At 39.9% G+C, this 24,303-nt stretch overlaps 1 protein-coding gene across 7 annotated transcripts in view; it reads left to right on the forward strand.

The window, feature by feature from the left end:
• The window catches only part of BBX (BBX high mobility group box domain containing), a 147,947-nt gene that overhangs the window by 41,809 nt on the left and 81,835 nt on the right, over window positions 1–24,303 (forward strand). Inside the window, exon 1 of one of the 7 annotated variants that reach the window (XM_076350366.1) lies at window positions 8,741–8,754. The exons of the other annotated variants lie outside the window; for them this stretch is intronic. The gene's annotated coding sequence lies outside the window, so the exon portion shown is untranslated. Of the gene's footprint in view, window positions 1–8,740; window positions 8,755–24,303 lie in introns of those variants that run through there. 7 annotated transcript variants of the gene reach the window in all.

Consider the following 24,303-nt stretch of genomic DNA (forward strand, 5'->3'; position numbering starts at 1 on the left):
AAGTGTTTTCTAACTTCCAGACACCTCTGTGACTGGGCCCCTGAGCAGTGAGTGGCAAGAAACAGCTCTTGGTGATTTACTGGCCTAAAAGGGTAAGGTGTCCCCCACCTTACAGAAATAAATGTGCTTTAGAGCCAGTCTTTCTCCAGGTGCTTTCATGTAAGGCAGATCTGACCAACACTTAATTTGGTAGACCTGTGAACAAGCAAGGTGGAGGTGTTGCCTGCTGAGATCAGAGGGTGGCTGAGCTAAATACTAACTTTAAACATCACTTAGCTGCTGCTCATGCCACACCATTTTGAAGGAACCTTCTCTATTTAACTCTGACATTAAGGCTTGCAAGGCTCATTTTTCTTCCTTTCACCTGTTGGTATAGTTGTGGTACCACCATTTTCCACCTTCAGTTGCAGCTTGAAATAGGTCAGGGCTCCTTAACAATACCATAATGATAATTTGCACTTTTATAGCTCTTTTCACTTGAATTACTCAAATGATTTATAGGATTGATGAAGAAAGCTGTGACACCTTTCTGACTGAGGTGATTGAGGCAGATAGAGGCTCTGAGTCACAGGGAGGTTGAGTATGAATTTAAGGAAGTCTTTTGGCTCATCCATGAGAGGTCTGAAGAACCTATAGTTCCTGATTTGGTGTGGGGGGGGAACGACTGTTGCTGAGATTAAGTTATAAGATGTTAAACTGCATAGGTGGTGTGTGTGCATGTTAGAAAATTTGGGGGGGGGGGTGTATATTAACACCTGGTGCTCACTGCATTAGATTCACCTCTGTGCAACAAGTGCAAGCATTTAAAAAGAAAAGATGTAAATAGCAGTCTCTACTCTGTGAAGGAAGAGTAGCAACACTTTCTTCCAGAGCCTGGCATTAGTGTTGCAGCAAAGTGATTTCCAGAAACAAGAAACTTAAGACAATCTTGCTCTTTGGTCAGGTGCCTGCAGTTCAGTGACACAAATTAACACAGAGTAACAAATTGATCAGAATCCGAGTTTGTTTCAAACTAAAGTGTTTATGTGAAAAATAGGTACTGATTTTTCACTTTTTTATTTCTAATATAGTTGAAATGACCATTCATCTGAGGGATGAATATTTGAGGTTTTCAAATAAAAAAACTTAAATTTAAACTCCTTTAAGTTTCTGGAGCTTACCTGACTGGAGGTGTTGAACGGAGAACTGATAAAACATTAGAAATTTTTATGAAGCTTAGTAAGATTTTTATAGATATTAATACTGTTTATCAAAGTGTTATTTTAAATCATACTCTGAATACCTGTTTAACATATTATGGGTCTTACTGAGTTTTGCATGTTATTAGGCAGATGGTTCTTCCATGACTGAGGTACCTTGCCTAAATACTTAGGTGCTTTGTCCAAACCTACGCAGCAAGTTTGTGGTGGAGGAGGGATGGGAACTGAGTAAGATCGGTTAGCTTGCTGTGCTGCTGCTTTGCTCTTTAATCGGTGGGCAAGACTGCCACTTGAACTGGTGCTTTGCATGTGTAGCGATGTTACTCAGAAAGTCTCTTTGCCTGCCCCTGAAGAGGAGCAGTGAGCTACATACAGGTTAGAAGCAACACAACCGTGTCTGCTCCCAAGCACGTTTAAGAAGGACAGAACTCGAATTTGGCCTCCATGTGGGCCAGAAGTGGGAAACTAACGCTTAGGGCGTGATAGGGAAGATGAACATGGAACATCATCAACATGGCTGCTAGGACTGTATCATGGTTCAGGTACTGGATCTTCAGCTGAAGCCCTGCCAGCAGACTCTTGTCAGTGCTGCGTGTGCTTTAAGGGTTCAAAACACCTTGTGTCTTGCCCTGACAGCCGGAGTGCAGAAGCTGGTGAGGCTGCAGGAATTATCTGTGGCCACTAGATGACTCTTTCAGCCTGCTAGTAGGTGCACTCAGAGCTGAAAAAAGCTGTGGCGATGAAGACCTGGTACGGGAAGGAGAAGGCTGTTCTTGGTCCGTACTGAATGAGATGCACTGAAATAAACAGGTTATGTATCTCGCAACTGAAGGAGGTGTTAACATGGTTTTTAGTTTGAGTTGAAGTAGTTATGGGATGATATATCTCTAGAAATCACTAATTTGTGAGGTTTGTTGATAGGTACTTTGAAAGCATTTGCAAAACAAAGACCTCCTTAAGGTCAGGGTGGATTTATTGAGGCAATGAACATGTAAAATTAGCTTCTTCACAAGTTGTATTACTTGTTGATTAAACTACAAGTGATACCTGGTTTTATGTCAAGCTCTGCTGTTGCAACTGTTATTTTGCAAGCTTTCAAAAAAAGAAAACCCACAAAAACCCCACCCAAACCAGCAGCAACGTAACACTATCTTTGCCTCTTCTTTGCGTCTTGTAGTTGGATGTATGAATCCCATTAGGCTGGAAAAAATTTGAACAGACTATTGAAATTAAGGCCCAGGCAGAATTTCCACAAACTCCCTACAGATTTCACTGCATACTCAGAGGGTCCACTTACCCTACAATGCTCATGATTAAATAATCTTCCTGTCATTTAGAGACAGCATAAATGATGCTTCAGTTTCATAAACATGTATTTGCCAATGTCTGTACTAAGCATATAGCCACTTTATCGAGGTAATTAGATGATGAGGTGGTACCATTGTTGCTCCATGTGTTTCTCTGACATCCATTTTTATTTCTGAGGTGTAATAATGAATCACTAGTTGCCATTAAATATGACCAGTTCCTGGTGCAAAGTATGTGCTGGATAAAAACAATTCCGAAAAAATAAATATCATCAGCCACGTGCACTATTGTTTTATCAGCCAAGAATCCCATAGAGGTGAGACTTGGCCCTGAACTATGGCTTGACCTGCGAATATTTTATATTATTCTTTGAAGTTGTAATGTTTGAGTGCTTCGGTGTTCATTGTAACCATAGTGCTAGTCCTGTTTTTAAACTTAATAGACATTAAGAGTGTGTATCTACTTTTAAGTAAGGGTCAGGCATACCAACCTTTCCGCTTCTATCATGTTTGAAAGTTTTCTTCAGCTAAAGTTTTCCCTTTTGTCTCTTAAATACATAAGATGTGTTGATAAGTCCAAAACCCCTTCTGAATTAATCCAGAATTTCATTTTTGGAAGCTAAGTTGAGTCTTTGCAAACCAGGACTAGAATTTTCTTGACCCAAACCTATGTCCTTTTTGAGGGTTATGTTTACCCAGCAGCATGTTGGGGTTTCGTTCTTTGGATGTGTCACAAAGACATGATTGAAAAATTGCGTATAACAGCTGCTTTTATGTTACTTTCTATTTATGTGTGTAGGACATGTATGTAATACATACAGTTCTTCATATATATGTAAACATCCCCTATCTCTTGCTCTCTCTCTCACTTTCAAAATACGCATACCTCAACATTCATACAGAGGCATCCTTCCTTTCCTGCCTACCTTCTTTTCTGCCCTAAGACCCCAAACTTTGGGATTTGTAAGTTTAGAAGCCATGCTATAGCAATTTCATACTGGTCTAAAGGGAAACTGCATGACCCATAATTTAAAACTAGACTAATGATTTGTAAATGAAGTATGATGAAACTGATGGGAAATATTGAACTAAGGAAACGGATTTTTGGCATTTGCTTAAATCATTTCCATCCTTCTTGCTGCTGCTTCATTATTTTATTTGTTACAGTGCGTGTTCTTTTTAGCTTGCTTTTTGAGATTTCCATGTTTTTATTTATTTACTTAAAAGCCATAGTTCTAAGAAGATCCCTTGCCTTGCTTAATTGAAAGGTCAAGGAGGAAGGATTAGGGGCAAGGCTGGGGAGGAAGCTGATGACTCTTTAAACTTACTTGGTTTGGGTGAATTCAGTGCTTTAATCTCTTACATGCAGCAAGAAAAAGAAAATTATTAGTAGTAATTACACTGCAGCATGTTAATATCAGACTAGTAAAATTAAAAAAATATTAAAGGAAAGAAAAAAAAAGCCTAATCCTGTAGTTCCCATTAACTTCTCACTCTTAAAAGTGTTTTATTGTTGGATTTATGCTACTTTTCCAGCTGCTGTCAGTGATGGTTGTAGATATGAATAGAAGGCAGCATATAGCATGGATCAAAGTGAGGTGAATGAGCTGAATTGGAAATTTACCATGCTTGAGCTAATCTGGCAGTGGAAATGACATGAGTGGCTTAATTTTATTTAGAACTATGCAAAGGGAGAGGCATTCATGTGTGTGCGTGTGTGCCGGTCCTATCTCCCCCGGCCTCTGCCAGATTCCTCTTCTCATTCTCCTGGGCCCTGAATGACGTGCTGGGATATGTACATGTTATCGGCTGTGAGGGCATCTGGCATTTCAGGAATTAGTTGGACTGCTGCAGCAGTCGGGAGCACAAGTGTCGGTGGTATATTTTATGTTCAACTTCCTCTCTGAAGTGGAGGAATTGGATCAAACAGCAGTACTGACAGCAACAGGGAAAAGGCTGAGCAAGGTGCCGTCATCCCTCCACCAGACCTCTAGCTCGTGGGACTCTCTGTGCTTGCCTGCCTACCTTTCTGCTTCTTCCTTGTTCATCGACTATCATGTGGTGATAGAATAGCCAGTCCCTTTGATATTTCTTTGTTCCAACCCTTAGCATAGTAAATTTTCAGAATGGTCAATTGGCGTACTTCGTAACGTTATGTCTTGTTGTGCAAAGACCCAGGGAAGTGAGTACTGAGAATGGTCAGGCTGAGACAGGTAATGAGGGTTGCATTGTGTTTATTTAGGGGGAAGAAACCCAACCACAAAACAAACTCCTTCAGAGTCTGAGAAACTTTTTTGAATGAAGAGGAGAATTTTGTTTGAGACAAGGTTGTACAGTAGTTTTACGTACACAAGTTACTGGATTTAGGATTAAGAAGTAAAGCTGCAGATATTTCTTTCCCCTCAAATACAAGCATTTGATTATGAAGTAAGATTTAATTGTAAACTTGAAATCCTGTTGAGGACTGTTTGCAGATGTCTTTGAAGAAGTTTGCCTTTTTCATTTATGTATTGGATTAGATAACTGTAAACTGTGTCTTAAAACAAGAGCACCTAAAACTTTTAATTGGTCCTGCAAAAACCCAGGATATTTTCATGCCTTAACTGTATTTTGCAAAGGTCTGTACCTGTATTACTATTGGCTGAAGTGCAGGTAACATTGTACTAGCGCTTTCATGAAGGTTCTGACAACTGGAGTCTTTCCCAGCGTCAGTTTTAGAAGTCAGGTTTCATTTCCTAGTGCCAATATTGACACAGTTCTGAGACAGGTGTGTTTAGCATTCTTTCTGAAGAGGGTATGTTCTTTGTTGTGCATCCAGAAAATTGTTTTGGTGTGGGTGGGATTTCTATTGTACAGGGGCACGGGGGTTCCCTCTAGAATTAGGTTTCCTCATCCTCCCAAAGCTGCTTTAAGATGAATGCTTTTTGTACTGCTGAGAATTGTATATGGCGTAAAAGCCTGTTCCAGTGCATTGTGTAGCAACTGCCTAGGCCACCCTATGGTGCATAAGAAGTCCTCCCCAATCGGGGTGACCAAACTCCTACCATCTTCTTTACCCTTCCTGGCCTTCAGAACAGGAAACCTGTGGGAAAAGAGTGCTGAAATACTTAAATAACAGTTGTTAGTACTAAAACCTCATTTTAGGATGATATTGGTACTAATTTCACTGGTTTATTGAGAATCCTTTGAAGTCAGTCATAATCTCAGTCTGTCTCCTTTCCAGCATAGTATTTCTAGGGAATTTGCAGCTAAACAATCTATTTACGGGTTGTGCCAATGCATCATGCTGGACAAGATGAAACATTTGCTTTTTGCCTGTGCAGTAAGGAGGATAAAGAATCTGGGTTTATTTAACAAAGCTTGGTTCCCTAACTGAGGTTGCGGCAGAAACTCTGCATAAGGTGGTGCCAGAGACCTCAAAGTAACACCTCACACTGGCCAAGCTGGTAGCTAGGAGTCTTTCTCAAGCAGTTGAAAGTTGTAGATTGAGTTTCCAAAGAGATGAACTGTTTGTAGCAGGGCTTTTACAGCCTGAGATGGGCTGCAGTAGATCCTGTGTGGAAGCAGAGTCCTGATGGTAACTAGTTGATATGTATTCTGAATTTCTAAATAGTTTCTGTTATTCCTTCTCAAATGTAAAGGAGCAGCAAAACAGACTTCAAATACAATACTTGATATTTATTTGACTATAATAGACATTACATCTGTGTGATTGGCAACTTATCTCAATTTATCTTGTGGTATATTTCTGCATCAAGCACTTTCTTTAAAGTTGGTAGAGGTCTGTGACACCTCAGTTTGTGACAGAATACAGAGCAAGTTCCATAGATGTGATTGCACAAACCTGTTAAGTGTTATTCATTTAAAAAAACCAAACAAACAACCAACAAAAAACCCCCAACTCTAGATTCAGTATGCATAATTTTGTGTATACAACAGTTCTGCAGTCATCCTTGGCATTCTGCTGCTGACTACCTGTACCACTAGAATGGGTAACAAATACTGAATAGTGTTCTTTACACTATATTGTTGTTGTATTATTTTTTCACAACAGCTGAATCTTACTGCAAATGCTTTACAAATATGTTAATACATTCATTATTATGGAAGAAACAACTAAATTACATTTATACTATGCTGGAGACTCAAAGTATGCGGGTTTTTTTTGTCTAATAGACATGTGTATATACAGACCAGGCATAGTAAGGAAATCCAGCTGGAAGCTTGAAGAATTGTCTTGGTGCCACTTTTTCCTACGCTGGTATAGGCACAAGGACTGAAACTGGAGGTTTGAGGGAGTTTGTCCAGAAAGCATGAAAATTAGCAGTCCCGTGTTCATTTATTTTGTTTCCTGACAAAGTTTTATAAAAAAAATGGCATTTTTTTTACTAAAAAATGTTTAAATAATAACTAGGTATCTGTGGCCACTCCTGCAAAAACTGTTTTAGTTGACCACTCTTATAAGGTCTATAACTGTATGATTACATAGCGTTGGGGAATGAAGGAACATACATGCTGTTCAGCAAATACAGTCTATAAATACAGGTCAATGGTTAACTACATTTAAGTCTGGAAATGATTGTATAGTAATTACAGTTAATTATGAGATGATACAAGTGAATTGCCATGCGATGTCCTCAGAACACACTGTAACTTCAAAATGTGCTGTTGGGAAAAGGATTTGAATATTACCGCATCATCTTAAGACACAAATACTGTTCTTCAGTATAAAATCATCAAAGACCCTTCATGGCTAAGTCTGGTGTTAATGAGCAGGCTCATCTCCTTCAGTGGAAGTTTCATATATGTACCTCTACAGGAAAAACTAATTGGTTCCCATTTTAACTGCAGTGATAACAACTTGTCCAGCTGTGCAGTTTGCTGCCTGTGCTTGGCCCCAGAGCAGCACCTAGAGCAAAGGTAGTTTCTCTTGATCCATTTTTGGAACTACTTGGGAGCTTGTCCCTGTTAGAGTTGCCTTTAGGCAAGTCCTAGCATGCTGTGTTTTGGCTTCTGCATATCTCTTGGCTACACACCAAAGCGTGCTATTTAAGAGTGTGCTGTGGTCCCCCATGAATCTCCTCCTCTTCTGGGGCAGCTGTTTTTAGGCAACAGCATCCCACCCTAAGTAGCTTGACTCTATTTCAGAGTAATGAAATCTTTACTGAACAGGCGAAATTGAGATAAAGGTACTGCTTCATAGACTTTAAAAAGTAGCTTTTCTGAAACTCTTAATAAAAATGCAATAATTACTGAAATTGTTGTCAGGGTCGTGACCAGCCACTGCATCAATCTCCCAAGGCAGTCATGATTATGCGGGGTGGTTTTCTTTAATACGCTGGGGATGCTCGCGGTGTTGGAACTCATGCTAAGGAAGAGGTGCAGGACTGATGGATGATAGTGGTTGAGTTGGTCTGTGTGTGGTATTGATGGAGGGGAAAAAAACTGTCCTTCTGCCCATTCAGGTTGCTTCAGTTCTCTGTCAGCCTTCCAGTTAATAATGTTGTTTAAGAAACAGCTCTGTGGTATCTGTAAATGTCTTTTATGAGGAGGGGAGAAAGTACTTATATAGATGCTTTCTGTAATTACATATTAAAATAAATACTTGTATCTCTGAGTGATTGCACAGAGCAATTAAGGACTCAAGACATCAGCATTTCTTTAAAAAAAAAAAAAGTGGAATTTTTTTTTTCATCCTTTGTAAGTTTGAGTTGTTTTTCAAGTGATTTGTAACTGACCACTCACTGGTATGGTGAAACTAACTTTGGGTAACTAATCATCATTGAATTTGTTACATCATAAAAGGCTACTCCTGCAGTGAATTTAAAGCTACTTTCTATTGTATAGTACAGAAACAAATATGTGATTTGGCAATGGAGAATAATAATCCCTAGTTGACACCTAATGCTCCTTATTACTGCATTACTGGGGCTCTTCACAGAGGAGTTAACCGGTGTTGTCCCTTGTTTTCCAGAAAGCTGGAATAGGATGGACGTCCTGAGGTGCCAGCTGGATAGATACTGGAGTAGAGCCCTCTCAACACCTCCAGCGCAGTGTCCAGTCTCACATGGCCTCTCGATTTTTACAGGAAAAGCCAATTATGACCTGCAGCACTAAACATAACAAACTTCCCCAATTAAGATCCGGAATTTGGAGAAGACTGTGGAGTGGTGCCTACTGAGAGAGTACGCTTCCTTGAGGATTCCTGTGTAGGAAGGTTTTCCTCATACAGCTGTCTCCTCAAAGGGGTGGGTACCGTCACTGACCAGCATCCAAACGGGTCCATTTTCATGGATCTAAATAGGAAAAGCTTTTGGGAAAGCCATGAGACCCTACGTAGCCGTATGGGCTACCTGGCTTCTTGCCAGCAAAGCTCCACTCGCTCCACAGTAGGATGATGCTCCCATCCCAGCACATCTCCTTTGTATTGCACCCAAATTTATGCGAGGGCTGCCTTGAAAGTTGAGCTATTACCTCTTCTGTGTAATTTCCATGGACCTGAAGAGGAAGGAAAGGACTGAAAATGTAACTGAAGGCAAACTTGGATGAAAACTATCAAAGATCACAGAGCATTGCAAATCTAAACATTTATAACAAGTTTATGTAATCTGTGTGTAAAACTTGGTACCGTGGTATAGTTTAATGCTATATTCTTGAGTATTATAATATAACATTATTATATTATAAATACTTTTTATATATAAAGCATTATAATAAATAATGAAATATTATATATATGAAGTTATATACTTTATATACTTAATGCTGTATTCTTGAGATAAAACAGGAAAAGCAACTAGGATTATTTTTTACCTTTAAAACAGCTTTATTCTAAAACTTTTGTAAGTCTGTTTTTTAAATACATCTCTGTGGACTTGTGATCATACTTAGAATATCTCTATTTCCTTCCTTTAAATGCAGTGCCTCCCATTTTGAGACAAAATCGGACTGGAGAGGGGTTGTGAAGAAGGCAGCCTTACTGTGAGAGTCCCTACTTTCCTTCAGATTAGTTTGGATCAGAAATCTTACTCGGGTGTTGTTCTTTAAGACCGTTGGCTCTGTCAGAGCCAATACACTGGAAATGTATATGGATACAAACACACTAGATATGTTTGGAGAAGGATAATTTTCTTTTCCTGCCATTTACCCTGGTTGTAACCTTTTTGTCTGTGGGTTAATCCTGCTGCTTTCAGTGTGTATAGCTACTGGCTTTAATAGAAAGCCTGATGTAGGGTATGCACACAGTCTTCTAAATATATGCAACAATGTGGATAAATGTAGAGCTCATGAAAAACAAGTTTTGTCTCAACTAACTAGGAAAAATATTTTTTCCTGCAATTTATTTGGTATGTATTTCTGTGCTTTTCCAGATTCTCGGAGTGCCTAGCATCTAGGCACATGTTTTTTTCCCCCACTTTAGGGCTTCTGTGGGAAGCCTGTCCAATAAAACTTGAAGATAACTGTTAGGGCATCACTTCTGAGATTTTATTTATTTTTGTATACTAGGAAATAAGAGACTGCATAGCTGTTGGCTGATGCTGGAACAGCATGTTGGGGGGCAAAATGATTTCTTAATGCTAAATTGCAGGGGTGTGTATATATATATTTTTAATATCTGGGCCCATTATTTAGACCATCTTTTATAATCTGGTTGATCACAAGCTGTGAAAATGGAAGTAGCCACTCTAGTTGATTTTTGAAACTGACAGCTGCAATGTAGGAAAAAGTATTTTAGTGTCATGGGGTTTTTTTGGTTTGGTGTTTTTGGGGGTTTTTTTGGTTTTTTTGCTTCAAGATTTTGTTGAGTGAGAAAATGTAACAAAATTCTTCTGAAACTTCCTTTTTTCCCCTCATGCATCATCATTCAGTATTTAATAGTGTTCTGTAGGATTAAGAAGAATTATTAGTCATAATTTTTCTCTTCACTGTACTGTTTTCCAGTCTCTTGTAAAAGAGCTCTAATTTTTTTATACTAAAGTCTGTCAGATGATTTAAAAACAAAACAATGGAGAAGATTTTATCATTAATTTTATTTCTTTCTTTCTGTTACGAGGGCATATTCATGCTTTTCCAATTTATTTTCGGCATTAGAAGAGAATTGAGTAAGGATAAGGATCCTGTTGAGCTGAACATAGCACAAATGAGCCTCAAAAGATAAATTGTACTCCCAAGCACTAACCATCTAGAGTCACGGTTACTTTAGCTTATTAAATGGTGTGGTGTTAGTTCCAGACGTAGGAGTGCTGCAGCGATTTTGCACACCGGTCTGTCCATCCGTCCATTCCACTGAAACGCTTCTGCAAAACTAGAAATGTGGCTTGAAGGTGGCTGGTGTGTGGACTAACTCGGGAAGCACGCCAGTGGGAGATGGAAGAGAGTGCTCAGGAATTCCCGGTAAATTCAGCGTTACCATATGAAAAAGGCTTGTCAGGCTGCAGGCTAGTTGTAGGGTTTCTGTGACAAATCTGCTGAATGCAAAAGCTGGAAGAATGATAGGAATGTGCATTGTTTGTCCTGCTCAATGCAGCTTGGGGTAGTGGAGTTAATTGGGTTCTTCCTGGGGTTTTACTGTGCTTGATAAAGTTAATTTTAGGCCTGATTCTGCCTTGTCTGGCAGCTCTGTTATCCTGTTGGGCTGAGTGTAGGAGAAAGGGAAACAGGTCACGTGCACAGAAACTGGTCTTGCAGACAAAACCTGGTGGGTAGCTTTGGTGACGCAGAGCTGAGGCTGCGATCTGTCCGCTTGTAGTTCTGTTGGCTCGGCGGTGGTAATAGGCTAAGAACTAATAAAACTCTTTGTTGTTAAAATGGGTGCTGACAGGGAGATCATCTGCTGAGTCAGAAAATATCAGTTTTACATCTCTACTTTTAGGAGTGTGTACTTCGGGAAAGGATATTTACTCCTAATGCAATTTTGTGCATTTATACTTTCTTCATTTTGTATAGTAAATAGCAGTTTGGCAGTGCAAAGTTTTTAATTTGGGACAATCCAGTTAAAATGTATGCAGTTAAAGAAATCCAGATGAGATTTTGAAATTAGTATTGTTCAGAATAATAAAGGGGTACGTGTGCATCTGTGCTGGAGTTGAAATGTCTCTCGTTTCTACCATTTGCAGAATTAATGAGACATCAGTGTATTGATTTTTTTTTATTTATGTATTTTTTAAATAGCATGTAGGTTGCTGATGCACATAGGAGGACTGGACAATTTAACCAAAAAAACCCAAGTGTCTTGTGGAGTATGAAGTAGCAGTATAACAAGTTTCGCAGAAGGCTTAAATTTCCTTCTTTTGCAGTCTCTTGTTTGTTTAGGTTATATGTGTGTGTGTGTGTATGTATAAAATATAAACAACATGTATATAGTAAATAATTTTATATATATACTTTGTATATTGCATACTAAATAGGAGGCTTGAAAATTCCTCCCGCCCCCGATGCTGAGGTTATAGAAGTGGAATCTGAGCCCTTCCCAGTGTTTTTCTCTAAGTATCTTCATGGTTACATCAAACTCTGGGCAGGGAGTTTGCTTCGTGCCTGACACTTTACTATAGCAGGAGGCCAGGAGTTTCCATGTCATCCTTTGGTACGTGTTGGTCCTTCCTCAGCAGATGAGGAGAGCAGTTTAAACTGCCTAGATAATTTTATTATAAATGGGTCAGGGTGCAATAATGAGTATGGCTTGTAAGCCGTATTACGGCTTCATCCTGAACTCTGAATGTCACAGTGGGCAGCTGAACCTTCATGTTCTAGCACAGGGCCAATTCCAAACGTTGGCGGGGGGGGGGACACCCAACACAAAAAACAGGCATCCAAGAACAATGGTTGCTTAACGATATGTCCTTCTTTTTAATGAAGCTGGACAAGGATGCTTTTTCAACTTTGTGGTTTTTAACTCCCATGCTTGAGACTTACATCTTTAAACATTCCTCTGCAGCTATGAGCTTTGCCATCTTTTCTTCTGAAGGAAAGCAGAAACCACTGGATTTCAAGAATTTGTGACATGCTAATGGGATAATCATACCATCTAACTTTCCATATCTGTGTGCCTGAGTTGAACATAGAATATGATTTGGAGGTATGAAAGACTAGTTCCCTAAATACCAAATGACAAGCTACAAAGTGGTCTGATCTGACAACATGGGTGGAGGTGTCTGTTTCCATTCCCAGGGTGGATTTTCAGCCTTCCAAGTGTATTCCATTGCATGAGGAGGATCTGTAAGGGGTTCAGGGTTCAGGAACTGTTTCCTCAGTAATTTCCTGCAGGACACCTGAAGAAATGACTCATCCAATAGTGCTTCAACATTCTTGGCATCCCTAAGTTACAGGTTAAGGCCAAATGTTTGCATTTGCAATACATAGTTATAATTTGTGAAGAGATAATGTCCTTTTCCTCAATTGATTCAACCTCAAATCAAACACATACTCCCTTTGAAAACCTAGTTCCTTGATCTCCTTTTTTAGTGTTTGAATTGGTGTGTTTCCTTTCACATCTTAAAAAAGAGCAAACCTCACTTGCAGGTTGGTGGAATATATTTGTGGGTTTTGTGTATGTTTGGGATTTTTTGTTTCGTTAGGTTTTTTTCTTATTTTTGCCTCATTTACCATCTCTGTCTTACCTAGAGTAGTTTGCATATCTTTGGCATTCCATGCAGCCCAAGACCTTCCTGTAAGATTCAGGTTTTTTGTTTGTTGCTGTCCTCTAGCAAACCATGTGGCTTCCATGGTACCAAAGAAAACCAAATCAGACTGACTTAATCTTGTTCTTGATGAGAACCAGTTTAATAAAGTCCACTGGTCAACTTATCTCTATGATGTGAATCCAACCTTCTTACATGTTTTTTTTTTTTTGTCTGTCCCACCTTATCTTACAAGCAGGAAACATCAGGATTCAAATGTTTTAACGCTCAAAGGCAAGGGGGTGGGGAAGATGCTCCTTTAATATCACTTAATTTGCATATTTTAGTCACTAGAGGGCAGACTTGTACTTCTCTGAATAAATTAATAACTGCAAACTAATAATTAATTAGATCCAAAGAAGTAGAAATAGTTGCCTAATGAAAATAAACATTTTTGATGCATTGGTTTTTTTTAATAAAGCAAATAGGAAAAATTACCATTTTCATTTTAGTTAAAGATGCTTCATTAAGGATTTCATTGTTGCTGTGTTTTCTGAATTGCTTCAGTGCTCTGAAATTTGCTTGCTCTGATTTACTAGTAATAACATTGATGGGATTGGTGGGCAAGCTTGATTCCCTTCCGTCTCCCCCTTTGTACATACATTACCTCATAGAAACTGTGTATATGTGTATGTGCTGTGCTCAAAGTCTACTGAGTCCACTAAATTTTCCTTTCAGTGAACTAACAAAAGAATATTGCAGATAGAAATGAGTCACCTGATATTTGGGGCCAAAATCACCATTATTGCACTACATCTCTGTAATTCTTTTCCCAGCATGAAGTTTGAAGATGGTTCTACCATGCAGGCGGGAAGCGTTTTGCACTGGTATAAGAGATGACATGCACCAACACAGAATAAAGCCAAACTTTGTCTTTTTAAGGTACAACATAGGAAATATCTTAAAATTAATGCCTTCAGTCATTTTCTTTTAAATGACATTGAGATTAATAAAAAGCAACCTTCTCCCAATCTTAGAATTTCATGCCCACTTACTTGTCTTGACTGTGCTTTCCCTCTCTTATACCCCAATAGCAGGTATGGTAATAAAATACAGTCATGGAATTGATTTGCTCAACACCGTCTTGTGGATCATAAACATAACTTTTATTGGTTGTTTTCTCAGATTTAAAAAACAGAGAACATCTGGGATGTGCCTATATTGTAGTAAAAGGTTCATTTAGTAATGGTGCTAGCAGTTTGATTAGTTGATAGAGACGTTAAGTGTGCTGATAGCTGGCATAAGAAAGCCAGTGGGGGGGATTATCAGCTATTCGTGATAAAATTCCTTTTCATACGCAAGAATTTATAAAAATAGTCTTGAAAGAGGTGTTGCTATTAACAGCTCCTCCTTTCATGGGGTTCATAGTATCTAATGACTTTTAAAGGTTCAGCTCTTAAAATGACATTAATTTAAATTCTTGACTTTAAAATTCCTGTCTTTAATGAAAGTAATGCCCTGATGATTCTGTTTTTAAAAAAAAAAAAAAAAATCTTGCAAGTGCAAGCCCTTGAAGCTTCAGAGTTAGACACCAAACTAAAGAGTTCATGATGACTTATTTGAAATCATACAATTGTTGACTCAGTCCCATTTACCTGGAATCTTCTTTGGTCTTAACATGTTCTCTCCGTAGGATTGTATCTTCTACTTACTTTATTAATAGTGTTAAGTATCTTGATAGATGAGAGCAACACCACCGAAAGGGCCTTTTCTTATCTATGGTTTTTCCCTGAGCTCACTCTCTATTGGTGCATTTTCATTTTCAGCTGTTCTCATGTGAAGACTGGTAAACATCCCCCTGCGCAGGCCCTGAGAAAAGAGCAGTGACCTCAATTATGCACAAACATACCTCTCAGTTTGGCAAGACCTGTTGTGAGTTGCAGTGTTCAGCAGAACCGAAGCGAAGGACATGCACATTGTTCATGCATTAGATTTAAAATGCAGTAGGATTTCTTCCTTTTAGTACAAAGAACTCTTTTCAACACCCTCTGTTTTCTGCCTTTGTTTCTTAGCTGAATAACTCCTGCAGCTTGGGTGAACGGACACTAAACTTGTGTGGCTCATTGATAAGGACTAAAATGTGAGATGAGTAACAGTAAAGAAGAATATATGCAAATGGAAGACATTTTCCCACCTCCTCTGACTTATAAGCATGTTACCAGTTGCCTGAAACAATAGCAGGTACAGCATACTCAGATCGAAATTATGATCCTTGAAGGTGATACTGGACTGCAGCATTGTGCTTGGCTGATAAGAGCTGCCTCGGCAGCCTTCAGAAGGTGTTTGCAGAAGAGGTTGATTTGTTGAGACATATCAGGAAGACACCTTCATTTGAATAAACACTTGAGAAGTCACAAAGGCTTTTGAAGACTAATTGACACTTACAGTTCAGCTTGTCTTTTCTGAATCTCTCCGTCTCCCTTTCTACCCCCCCCCACCCCCCCTTTCATTTTTTGCTCTGTTTTGTGGTTCCCTGGACTGCTCATCTCTGGCTTTTCAGGTGGTCGTGTTCACTTGCCTTGCTCTGACTGACCTCTCTGTAGCTACAAGAAGCTGGATGTATTCTTCTCTCCTCCTTACTGAAGACTTGGCTTTAATGTTTTGCTTAATTTCTTTTTCTAGTTTTCCTGAATATTTCTAAGGAATGATGAAACTTGGGTGAATCAGGGCTGAAAATAAGAGAAGAGTTTCTTTTCTTACCCATTTAATACACTTTTAAGAAATGGTGCTCAGGGGAGCAAGCAATATCATTACATTCAGGCATTCTCGTATCATCAAATGACTAACCTTTGTTTGCACTAAACATTTCATGCTCTAGGTAAACACTTTTTCAGTGCAAAATGTGCTAGACTACAGATAATGCTGATGATCTACAGCTGCTTGTGATGGATGCCTTTTTGGGAACACTTGGAGAATTAAGGGAATTGGTTAAATGGAATTAAAATTTGCCTTGTTCTGGTTGACAGTTACCTGTTTATAGTTCCCAGAAGCTTTTCATTGACAAGTAATATATTGTATATGTGGTACTAAATAAATAGCAGGTACTGCCTACTGTACCAAGGTGTTAAGAGATATTTTAGGCTGGGGAGGACACTAAAATGAATGTTAGGTGTATTGGAATTAGACTGACACACCTTCAGGACCTGTGTTCCCATGCTTCAGGTGTCTGTGCACAGGCATCTTCGTGGTCTCAATAACTTCATTGCCACTGCAGGTACTAGTTTCATGGTTAATGTGTTCCCACATGGGTAACTGGGAGCTCTTGCTGTTCTCTCTCAGAAGTTGCTGCATACCAATAGCAGTACATACAGCAATTACGTGGCTCTGCTGTGCCCAATTTACAGGCAAACACGTGCACTGTCAACCACCTCTTTCCTGCACTGAACAGCCCTGTGTCTCTAGGAGCAGGTCCCATATGCTGGCTTGGAAAAGGTTGGCAAGGCAAAGAGGCTGGTCCCCAGTAGTTCTGAGTGGTCTGAAAGAGCCCAGGAGCACACATAAGGAAATACCACTGTTTTTCAACTATCTTTTCACAGCCATGTTTGCAAACTTGTCCAAGTTATATAAACATTCAAGTGAAAGTAACTTCTGCTGATATGGATAATGTTAGGAATCATTATGCCTTATGCCAAGCTTTGTCTTAATTAGAAGTTCTGTTGCATGACTTTATTTGGGGGCATAAGCTGAATTAACTTATGAAAGTTATGTTTTTTCCTTTGGAAATTGGTTATCAATTGGATATCGTCAGATCATGCCTCTTATCGCTCACGCTGTTCCTCCCAAAGGGAAAGCTGTGAAGAAAGAAGAAGGAAAATTTCTTTTGAAACTCGGGATAAACCCATTCTCTTCTCAGTCCTATCTCCCTCTCTCTCTTCATCTAGCGTAAAGCGGGTAGCAACAACCTGTCCTATGGATGCATAGGCATGTCAGTAGGTGCTCAGATGAGATGGCTCTGTGTTATATTCTCTCCCCCCCCCCCCTTTTTTTTCTTTTTTCAGCCTGTTAGAATTAAAATCTCTTAGGAGTTAACCAGGCAAGACTTGGGATCCATTGGGAGGTGATGGTGAAGAGCACTTTCCACGCTTGTATCACTCTGATTTTTCAGACAAAGTCCATGTGGATAAGCCCCTGACGAGTTTCTGGTTTGTGTAATTCTGAACTATACCCAGGATCAAAACATGTAATATGCTTAGCTGGGATAGTTCTCAGACCTCTTCTTCGTGAGCCTCTTCCAATTCAGGGATTGGTTATTGTTTTGTATAGCTTTCTGTATCAGACACACAAGTGTCAGATACTCTTTAAGCGGTGAGGTCCTTAGGCCAAGGGTTATGTTGCTTGAGTGTTTGGAAAAGACCATATGTGAAAAATAAAAAGTTTTGGTATTGTACAACTCACTCCTGAAGAAGCTTTGTAGTGATGATGTTTGTTGCATCAGTAGCTCTTAGTGAGCTGGTAAATGAGACTGAGCCACTGCTATGAAGCCAGCTGTTGTGGGCTGTAGGGATACATCTGCAGGTTTGCTTGCAGTTCCTGCTTGCTTGATGGCATTTCTCAAACTTGATCTCTTCAAAAGGAGAGAGTATTTGAAGCGTTAGCAGGTGCATTCATAGCTTCCATGCTAAGCAAACAGGTAAGTGGTGTCCTGATGAGCATTGGGAGCGGCCATTCCGTTTTCAGTTACTTGTGTCGCCGTGGCGCTTCTGTTTCCCGTGGAGATGGTGGCCACCTGGGTCCAGGAAGGCTCCTGAGCCCATGTCCCTGGGCTTGGGTGGGCACCTCTGGCCTGCAGAGCTTCCAGACTATAATGTCTTCACCAGGAATAATCTCTTTGCTCTATATTAGGTGAATACTTCAAGATCTTGAAATATTTCTTCTCTCTAGTTGGCGTTGGTTTTAGCAGTAGTCGCCATTCATCCAGGAGTCCTGATGGAGAGAAGGTGGGTAAATTTTACTCCTGTCAAGCCAGAGGTAATGGTTTGTAGAGCTCAGGGGGCACAAGGAGTTCATTGGTAACACAGGGCAGATCCTCTAGGTACTGTGAATCGGTGGCCTTGCTGAAGTTGTGACCTGTGACTTAAAATAGGTAACAAGATTCAAGAATGTGGTAGTCAGTTGTGGCATCTAATACCGTCTCACTGTTCAGGAAGATGCCTGCTTTCCCATTTTCCTCCAACTGAAGCTGATATTTATATCTTTAATATTGTCTCGGATTAAGCCTCAGGGAATCCAGTATTGTGCTATTTCCTTCATGCAGAAGTTGAGGAGTACAGGGCACACGTTGAGCTCCAGACAATCCTTGCTTGCTTTTGACTCTGGGCAGCAGCTTTGTTGGATTAGGGGGAGTTGGATAGCCAGTATCTGCCCAGCATCTGATTCTGCGTCTGAGCCTTTTACCAGTGTGTTTACAGTAGTGAACAAATGGGTTGGGTAATGTCACTGATCTGCAAACCTGTATCTCAAACTTCGGCTGTAGTAGGATAGCTTTCCATTACTCTAGCGCTGGCCAGCCTACTGCAGTCACTGTGCCAGCTGCTGCTGCGTTCCCCTTTGTGTCATCAGAGATGCATTAAGAGCTGGCCATTACATGTTGGGTACGTGGCCAGGCATGTGGTAGGACACACCACGCACGTTGTTTTCACACATGGAGACTTCTGTATTGTCACAGTGGTCTCTGGAATGTGGACACGTGGTGGGATGGACCTTGCAGCAGACCATTGGATATGTTTCAGCAGGAAGTTTTGATAACAGTATCTGCAGCTTCCACTGGGAATACTCTTGTCCCAGTGGTGAGGTGAAGTAGGTAGGCTCCACAAATCTCCTTTCACTGAATTTTCTCCATTCAAATCTCCTATCATTTGATTTTCATAAGCCAAAAATGTGCTTGACCTGGCTTTTGCTGTAGGCTAAATTGCGTATGTATGGTCAGCTACACAGCTCAGCTACTCAAATTGCAGTAACTTAGTCCTGTTTCTAAGCTCATAAATCCATTTAACCTAAATCAAAGTAGTGAACTCCCTAAATGATTTGTCTTGTGAGGCTTCAGCTTTGTGGCTTCTTTCATTAGAAATGAGTCTGGGTTTTGTGACATCCTGGCAGTCAACATATGTCATGGATGTAAATTCCAACATTGGGTACGGCTTTATTCCCCTGGCATCCTCTGAGCTTCGTGGTGTTGAGGAACCAACCTAAGCTAACTGAGAATAAATGACTCTTGGGCTGAAATAAGAATTGGAAGCATCTGAGTTGGGTTTAACTTACTAATGTGAGTTCCTGCGTAAATAAGAGCTTATTCTTGTATATGTAATGTAACTTCCATAGCCTAAACAAGTAGGAAATTTTAGAAGTCTGTTTGCTGATTTGAATTTCCATAATGGCCTATGAAAAGTTATGTGACACAGGTAATCTGGAGAAAGCAAAATGTCAAATACCATAAACACTCACTTAGTGATGTAACTGACTTCTCATTTGATGTGGAGCTTGCATACAGTGCATCTTGTCACTGAACTCTAGCAGGCTGCAGCATAAATGGTCTTCTGAGATGCATCTTGCTAGGCGTTAATGTCACAAAGCAATTCATAATTCAGAAGAGTCTCTCTCACTCTCTCCCCCCACAGGGTAAAAATCCCCTTTCCTGGTTCTTGTAAATATGTGTGTACAGTAAAATAAACAAGTTTGATACAGCCACAAAGTCCAAAAGTTGTATATGTTAAACTGTATCTCAACTATTTCAAATTAGATATTATTTCACTATATGTATAATACAACTGAATAAAAAGTGTGATTTCTGGCAAATTACTTATTGTTAACTTTCTCCAGTGAGACCACTTTAAAACACGCTGTGCATTCCCGTATGCTTTTATTGTGCAAAGCAATAAAAACTGCATTAGAACTTTATCAGGTAGGAGTTAAAAAAAAGCAGAAGTCAGTTTTTCTTCGCTAAATACCTATTCTAGGTGATAACAATGCATACAGGATGCTCAGTTATATTGTAGAGTCTACAAAATACGAAATTACAAACCTGAATGTATTTATCTAATTTATCCTATCTTATCTATCTTATTTATCTTTGGCTTTGCTGGGGACTCTATATGGTGAAGAGATGCTCCAGAATAACATCATAGAGCGGTTGAGGAGAGGTCTTCAAGCATCATATAAGCTGTCAGTTTGTTTTCACTCTTTCTGGATCTTTCTCCTTCAATAAGATTTGATTTCCATAGCCTGGTGCGTAGGTATTGTAGGTCGTTATCTGAATTGTAAAAGCTGCTTTTCCATGCAACAGGGAAGGCACAATCTCAAATTGTCTGAGGATGAATAAGAAAAGCCTTTGAATACAAGGGTGTCAGTAGTTCAGTAATGGTCTGTCTGTATTCCTATCTCATGCATGCCGATTTAAATTAGTTTTGAGTCTAAGCGTGGTGTAACCTTTTATATTTTTATGGGGTTTCTTTGATAACACAATAGAGACTTTAGGGCTTCCTTAGCAAAACAAGACAGGGAGGAGGGGGGAAAAGAAAAAAAAACCTGAGATTTTTTGTTTGTTTTCATCCCTTATCTCTTCTCCAGAGAGATGTCTTTGCAGGGTTGGTTTTTTTGTATGTGGTGGTTATTGCAGACACAGCTTGTTTATAATTTTCTGTGTGAGGATACTGTTCCCTTTTAATGAATGTAAAGGAAAAAAATTAATTACTTAAATGCATGGTCTTTTTAATAAGAAGAGATGTTTTCTCAGGCATTACACTGCTTTCTAAAGATGTTTTTGAAGCTTAACAGAGTAAATTCAAGTCTACAATTCTCTGTTAAGTCAAAGACCTAACATCATCTCAGGACTTCAGGAGACATCCTCTGGAGTTTTGCCTGGAGTCGTCCTGAGTACTAGTAGATACTTAGCATGCTTGATGTGCTGTTACTTGCATAACAATAACTGATGGCAGCTTTTATTACAAAAAAGATGATCTCCAAGGTGTGCTGTCTAATATATCTGTTGTCCCATCCGCCCTCTCCACACACACACTCTTTTATCAACCTTAAAGAAAACTTCTAAATAATAACAACTGGAAGGGGCCTTTTTGTTTGCTTATTCACTGTGTAGCCCCTAAAATCCTAATGATTTTAGGCTGTTTTGTAGTCAGTTTGCCACTGTTGCAGGTATGAGTCTTGCAGACAGGAAAGCGTACAGAAGTCCTGACTTTAAGCCCTTGGAGAGGAGGCTGGCGGTGGACCAGCAGCAGGCTTTGTGGAGCGGATGGGGCCATGTATGGCCCTGTGCTTGGCACTGCTGAGGCAGCTGGGGCTGTTTCAGGTGAAATCTCTGCTGACTTTGACATGGGAATTGCATTGAGGTATGTAGTGCGGAAGGGAATCTGCAGCGTAAAAAACCACAACGCCTCGAGGTTAATCCTGTAGCTGGAAGCGCTTGTCAGCCCTGCCACACCAGTTGTCATCCTTGGACATAGGAGGGACACCCGCGCTCACCTTTGTGCAGCCCCTCGTGTGCAGCAAGAAGGGCCCAAGATGCTGTTCAGCTGCCCTGGTGGCTCTAACACATCCCTGCGGTAGCTGCAGGCAGGGATACGGGTGGCCAAAGCCACTCGCTGGCGACGAGGTAGTGTGATTAAAAGAACGCTATGAGATGGTGAATACTGCATTGACCTTAGTGTTTTCAAAGAAAGCTGCATTCATAAGGACACAGCAGGAGTAAGAAAGACTTGGCGGTTATTGTTTGGGTGCAGTGTGGGGTGTTCGTTACTTCTTTCCTCGTCAGCACTGGGTGGTCGGTGTCTTGTCCTTTTGGCTTCTGCTTCTCTCTGTTGCAGGGGATGGGTGAATGTTCTGGGCAAGGCAAAGTTTGGAGGAGGGTTGATGGGCAAATAGTTTTCCTGCTGCAACAAGTGAGTTCACTGCAGGAAGGTGAAAAGGTGGAGGGTGGCTGTTACTGTTCTGCTCTGTAGTTCAAAACGACCTGCTTTGGTTCCTGATGCAAACAGAAAGGGGAGTTTGATTGGCTTTGGAGAAAAACTAAAGGTAGACTTACCACACTTGAGTAAACCAAAATTACAGCAAATAGGAAATATTCCACGATCTGTGACTTCATTGTATCATTTACAATTACTTTGACGTGATCAATTCTTTAATTGATAATTGACTGTTCAGCAAATTGTTATTAAAAGGGCAAACCTTGATGTCATTGCTGTGCCACTCAACAGAGAAAACAGGAAATTTTCCTCTGCTCGAAGAGATCCAGTCCTTAAGCCTAGAGGAGGGGGCTTCCATCAGCAATTGTTCTCTTTACAGGAATAGTTCTGTATTGATAGTTTCATTTCAGTAAACTATATTTTGACTTATCTGCGGGCACAGCTGCAGTTTCTCCTTGGCCGGTGGCAGAGTAGCTAGATGTAAAACCTTGAGTTTATGACCTAACATGTATACATAGTTAGAGGTAGATATATCTTGTCTAAACGTGTATCTGTATTTCCATCTAGGAATCTCTGCATAGGCATAATAATACATTTTATAAAGCTCATAAAAACTTTGGAGGCATTCATAAAAACTCAATTTTACATGTGTGAAACAATCAGCAAAGATCCCCAGTAGTGATCAAAAGAACTGGGAAAAACAATATTCTCATCTTTGTTTCTCTGTGGTCATAAAGATACGAAGATAAAAACCATAATGCCTACCTGTAATCTTAACTATCCAATCTTGTTTGAGGTGTGGCTTACTTGTGAAGTGGCTTTTTTATGTTGGCTGGAGGTTTATTGTTTTGTTTTTTCTGCTGGAGAACTACAGAAGCAGTTTTCACCACCCAGCTGGAGCCAGACTGTTGGAATTTTTTTTTCATGAAGCCACTTTGACTGTCAGTTAAGAAATGTGAGTTTTAAATAGGTGATAACGTAAACAAAATGAGAACCTAAAGTTTAAATAATCTATCTTACTAAGAGGACTTCTTTCAGTTGTTACGGGCCTCTGGTGCTTTCTTGGTGGTTCTCCAGAAAACCTTGCCAAAAGGAAGTATAATGAAACAGTGCAGGCTGAGATCCTCTACTTGTGGCAATATCATTTTTGACTGCAGCTCTTCCAGTTCACAATTTTACTCCATATTTTTGAGGCATACAAGGCTTTATTAAAAAAGAATAGCTAACAACAAAACCCCAAAAGAAAAGGCAGCTGTTTTCCACACTTTTTATATTCATAATGAGCACAAAGAGCTGAATCCCAGGCCGTGAGACTTGGCAGCAGAGGGAACCTGTGTTTTATGTGTTAGCACTCTCTTTCCAGACTTCAGTGTTAGTCAGGAGTGCCTACATCAAATGTTCTCCTACAGCTTCTTTTCCTTTGCTTTTTTCTTTAAATCAACTTTCTGGCTGGTTGCGTTGTTACTGGAAGTTGCAGTTGCTACCATGGGTGGTCTTGAGGTGTCCTTCTTTTCAAGAAACTATTCAGTGTGTTAAATGTTTTACCGAGTACTTTGCCTTTACATTTTGGGAATCTTTATATGCCGTCTGTCTCTGTGGGCTTTTTTCTTCAGTGGTAGGCCTGTGCAGTGGAAGTGCAAATTAAAGATAATTGACTTTGGAAGTGGCATACTTTTTCCTCTGAGCTGACTTTGGCCTTGTACTGAGAATATTTACAGTGGTGAGAACTCATTTGCTCTTCCTAAGCTTTAGCCAAATGTTTGATTTGTCATAATTTAACTGTGATATAAGGCAAACTAAGGTATTTAATGCCAATGTCAGAAAGAGTTACCAAGAGCCGGTTTTCACAATCCAGTTTTAGTCCTTAAGACTGGGATGAGTCATTTAATCTGACACAGTGAAAACAGAAAAGCAGGAAAGATGTTGAAGCACAGAGGTGTCAGTTCATCTTCCACTTTTCATGTTCCAGAGAAAATCTTTCCAATCAGGAGGAAATTTTTAAGCTGTTTGCAGTGTAACTTCATGAAGATGCTGTGATGTTTCCCAAAGAGCAGGAATTCAGGACTCCATTGCTGTTGACAGGGGAAAAAAATGACCTTAGAGACCACTGAACTAAAGGAGTCCCCCTACTGATTTCATGTAGTAGCATGAAGAAGGTAGGATTGATCAAATAACCTGGCACATTCACAGTTAAGTCTGCTTCTTTCCC

Source organism: Aptenodytes patagonicus, chromosome 1, assembly GCF_965638725.1.
Source record: "Aptenodytes patagonicus chromosome 1, bAptPat1.pri.cur, whole genome shotgun sequence".
In the NCBI taxonomy this organism is placed as follows: domain Eukaryota; kingdom Metazoa; phylum Chordata; class Aves; order Sphenisciformes; family Spheniscidae; genus Aptenodytes; species Aptenodytes patagonicus.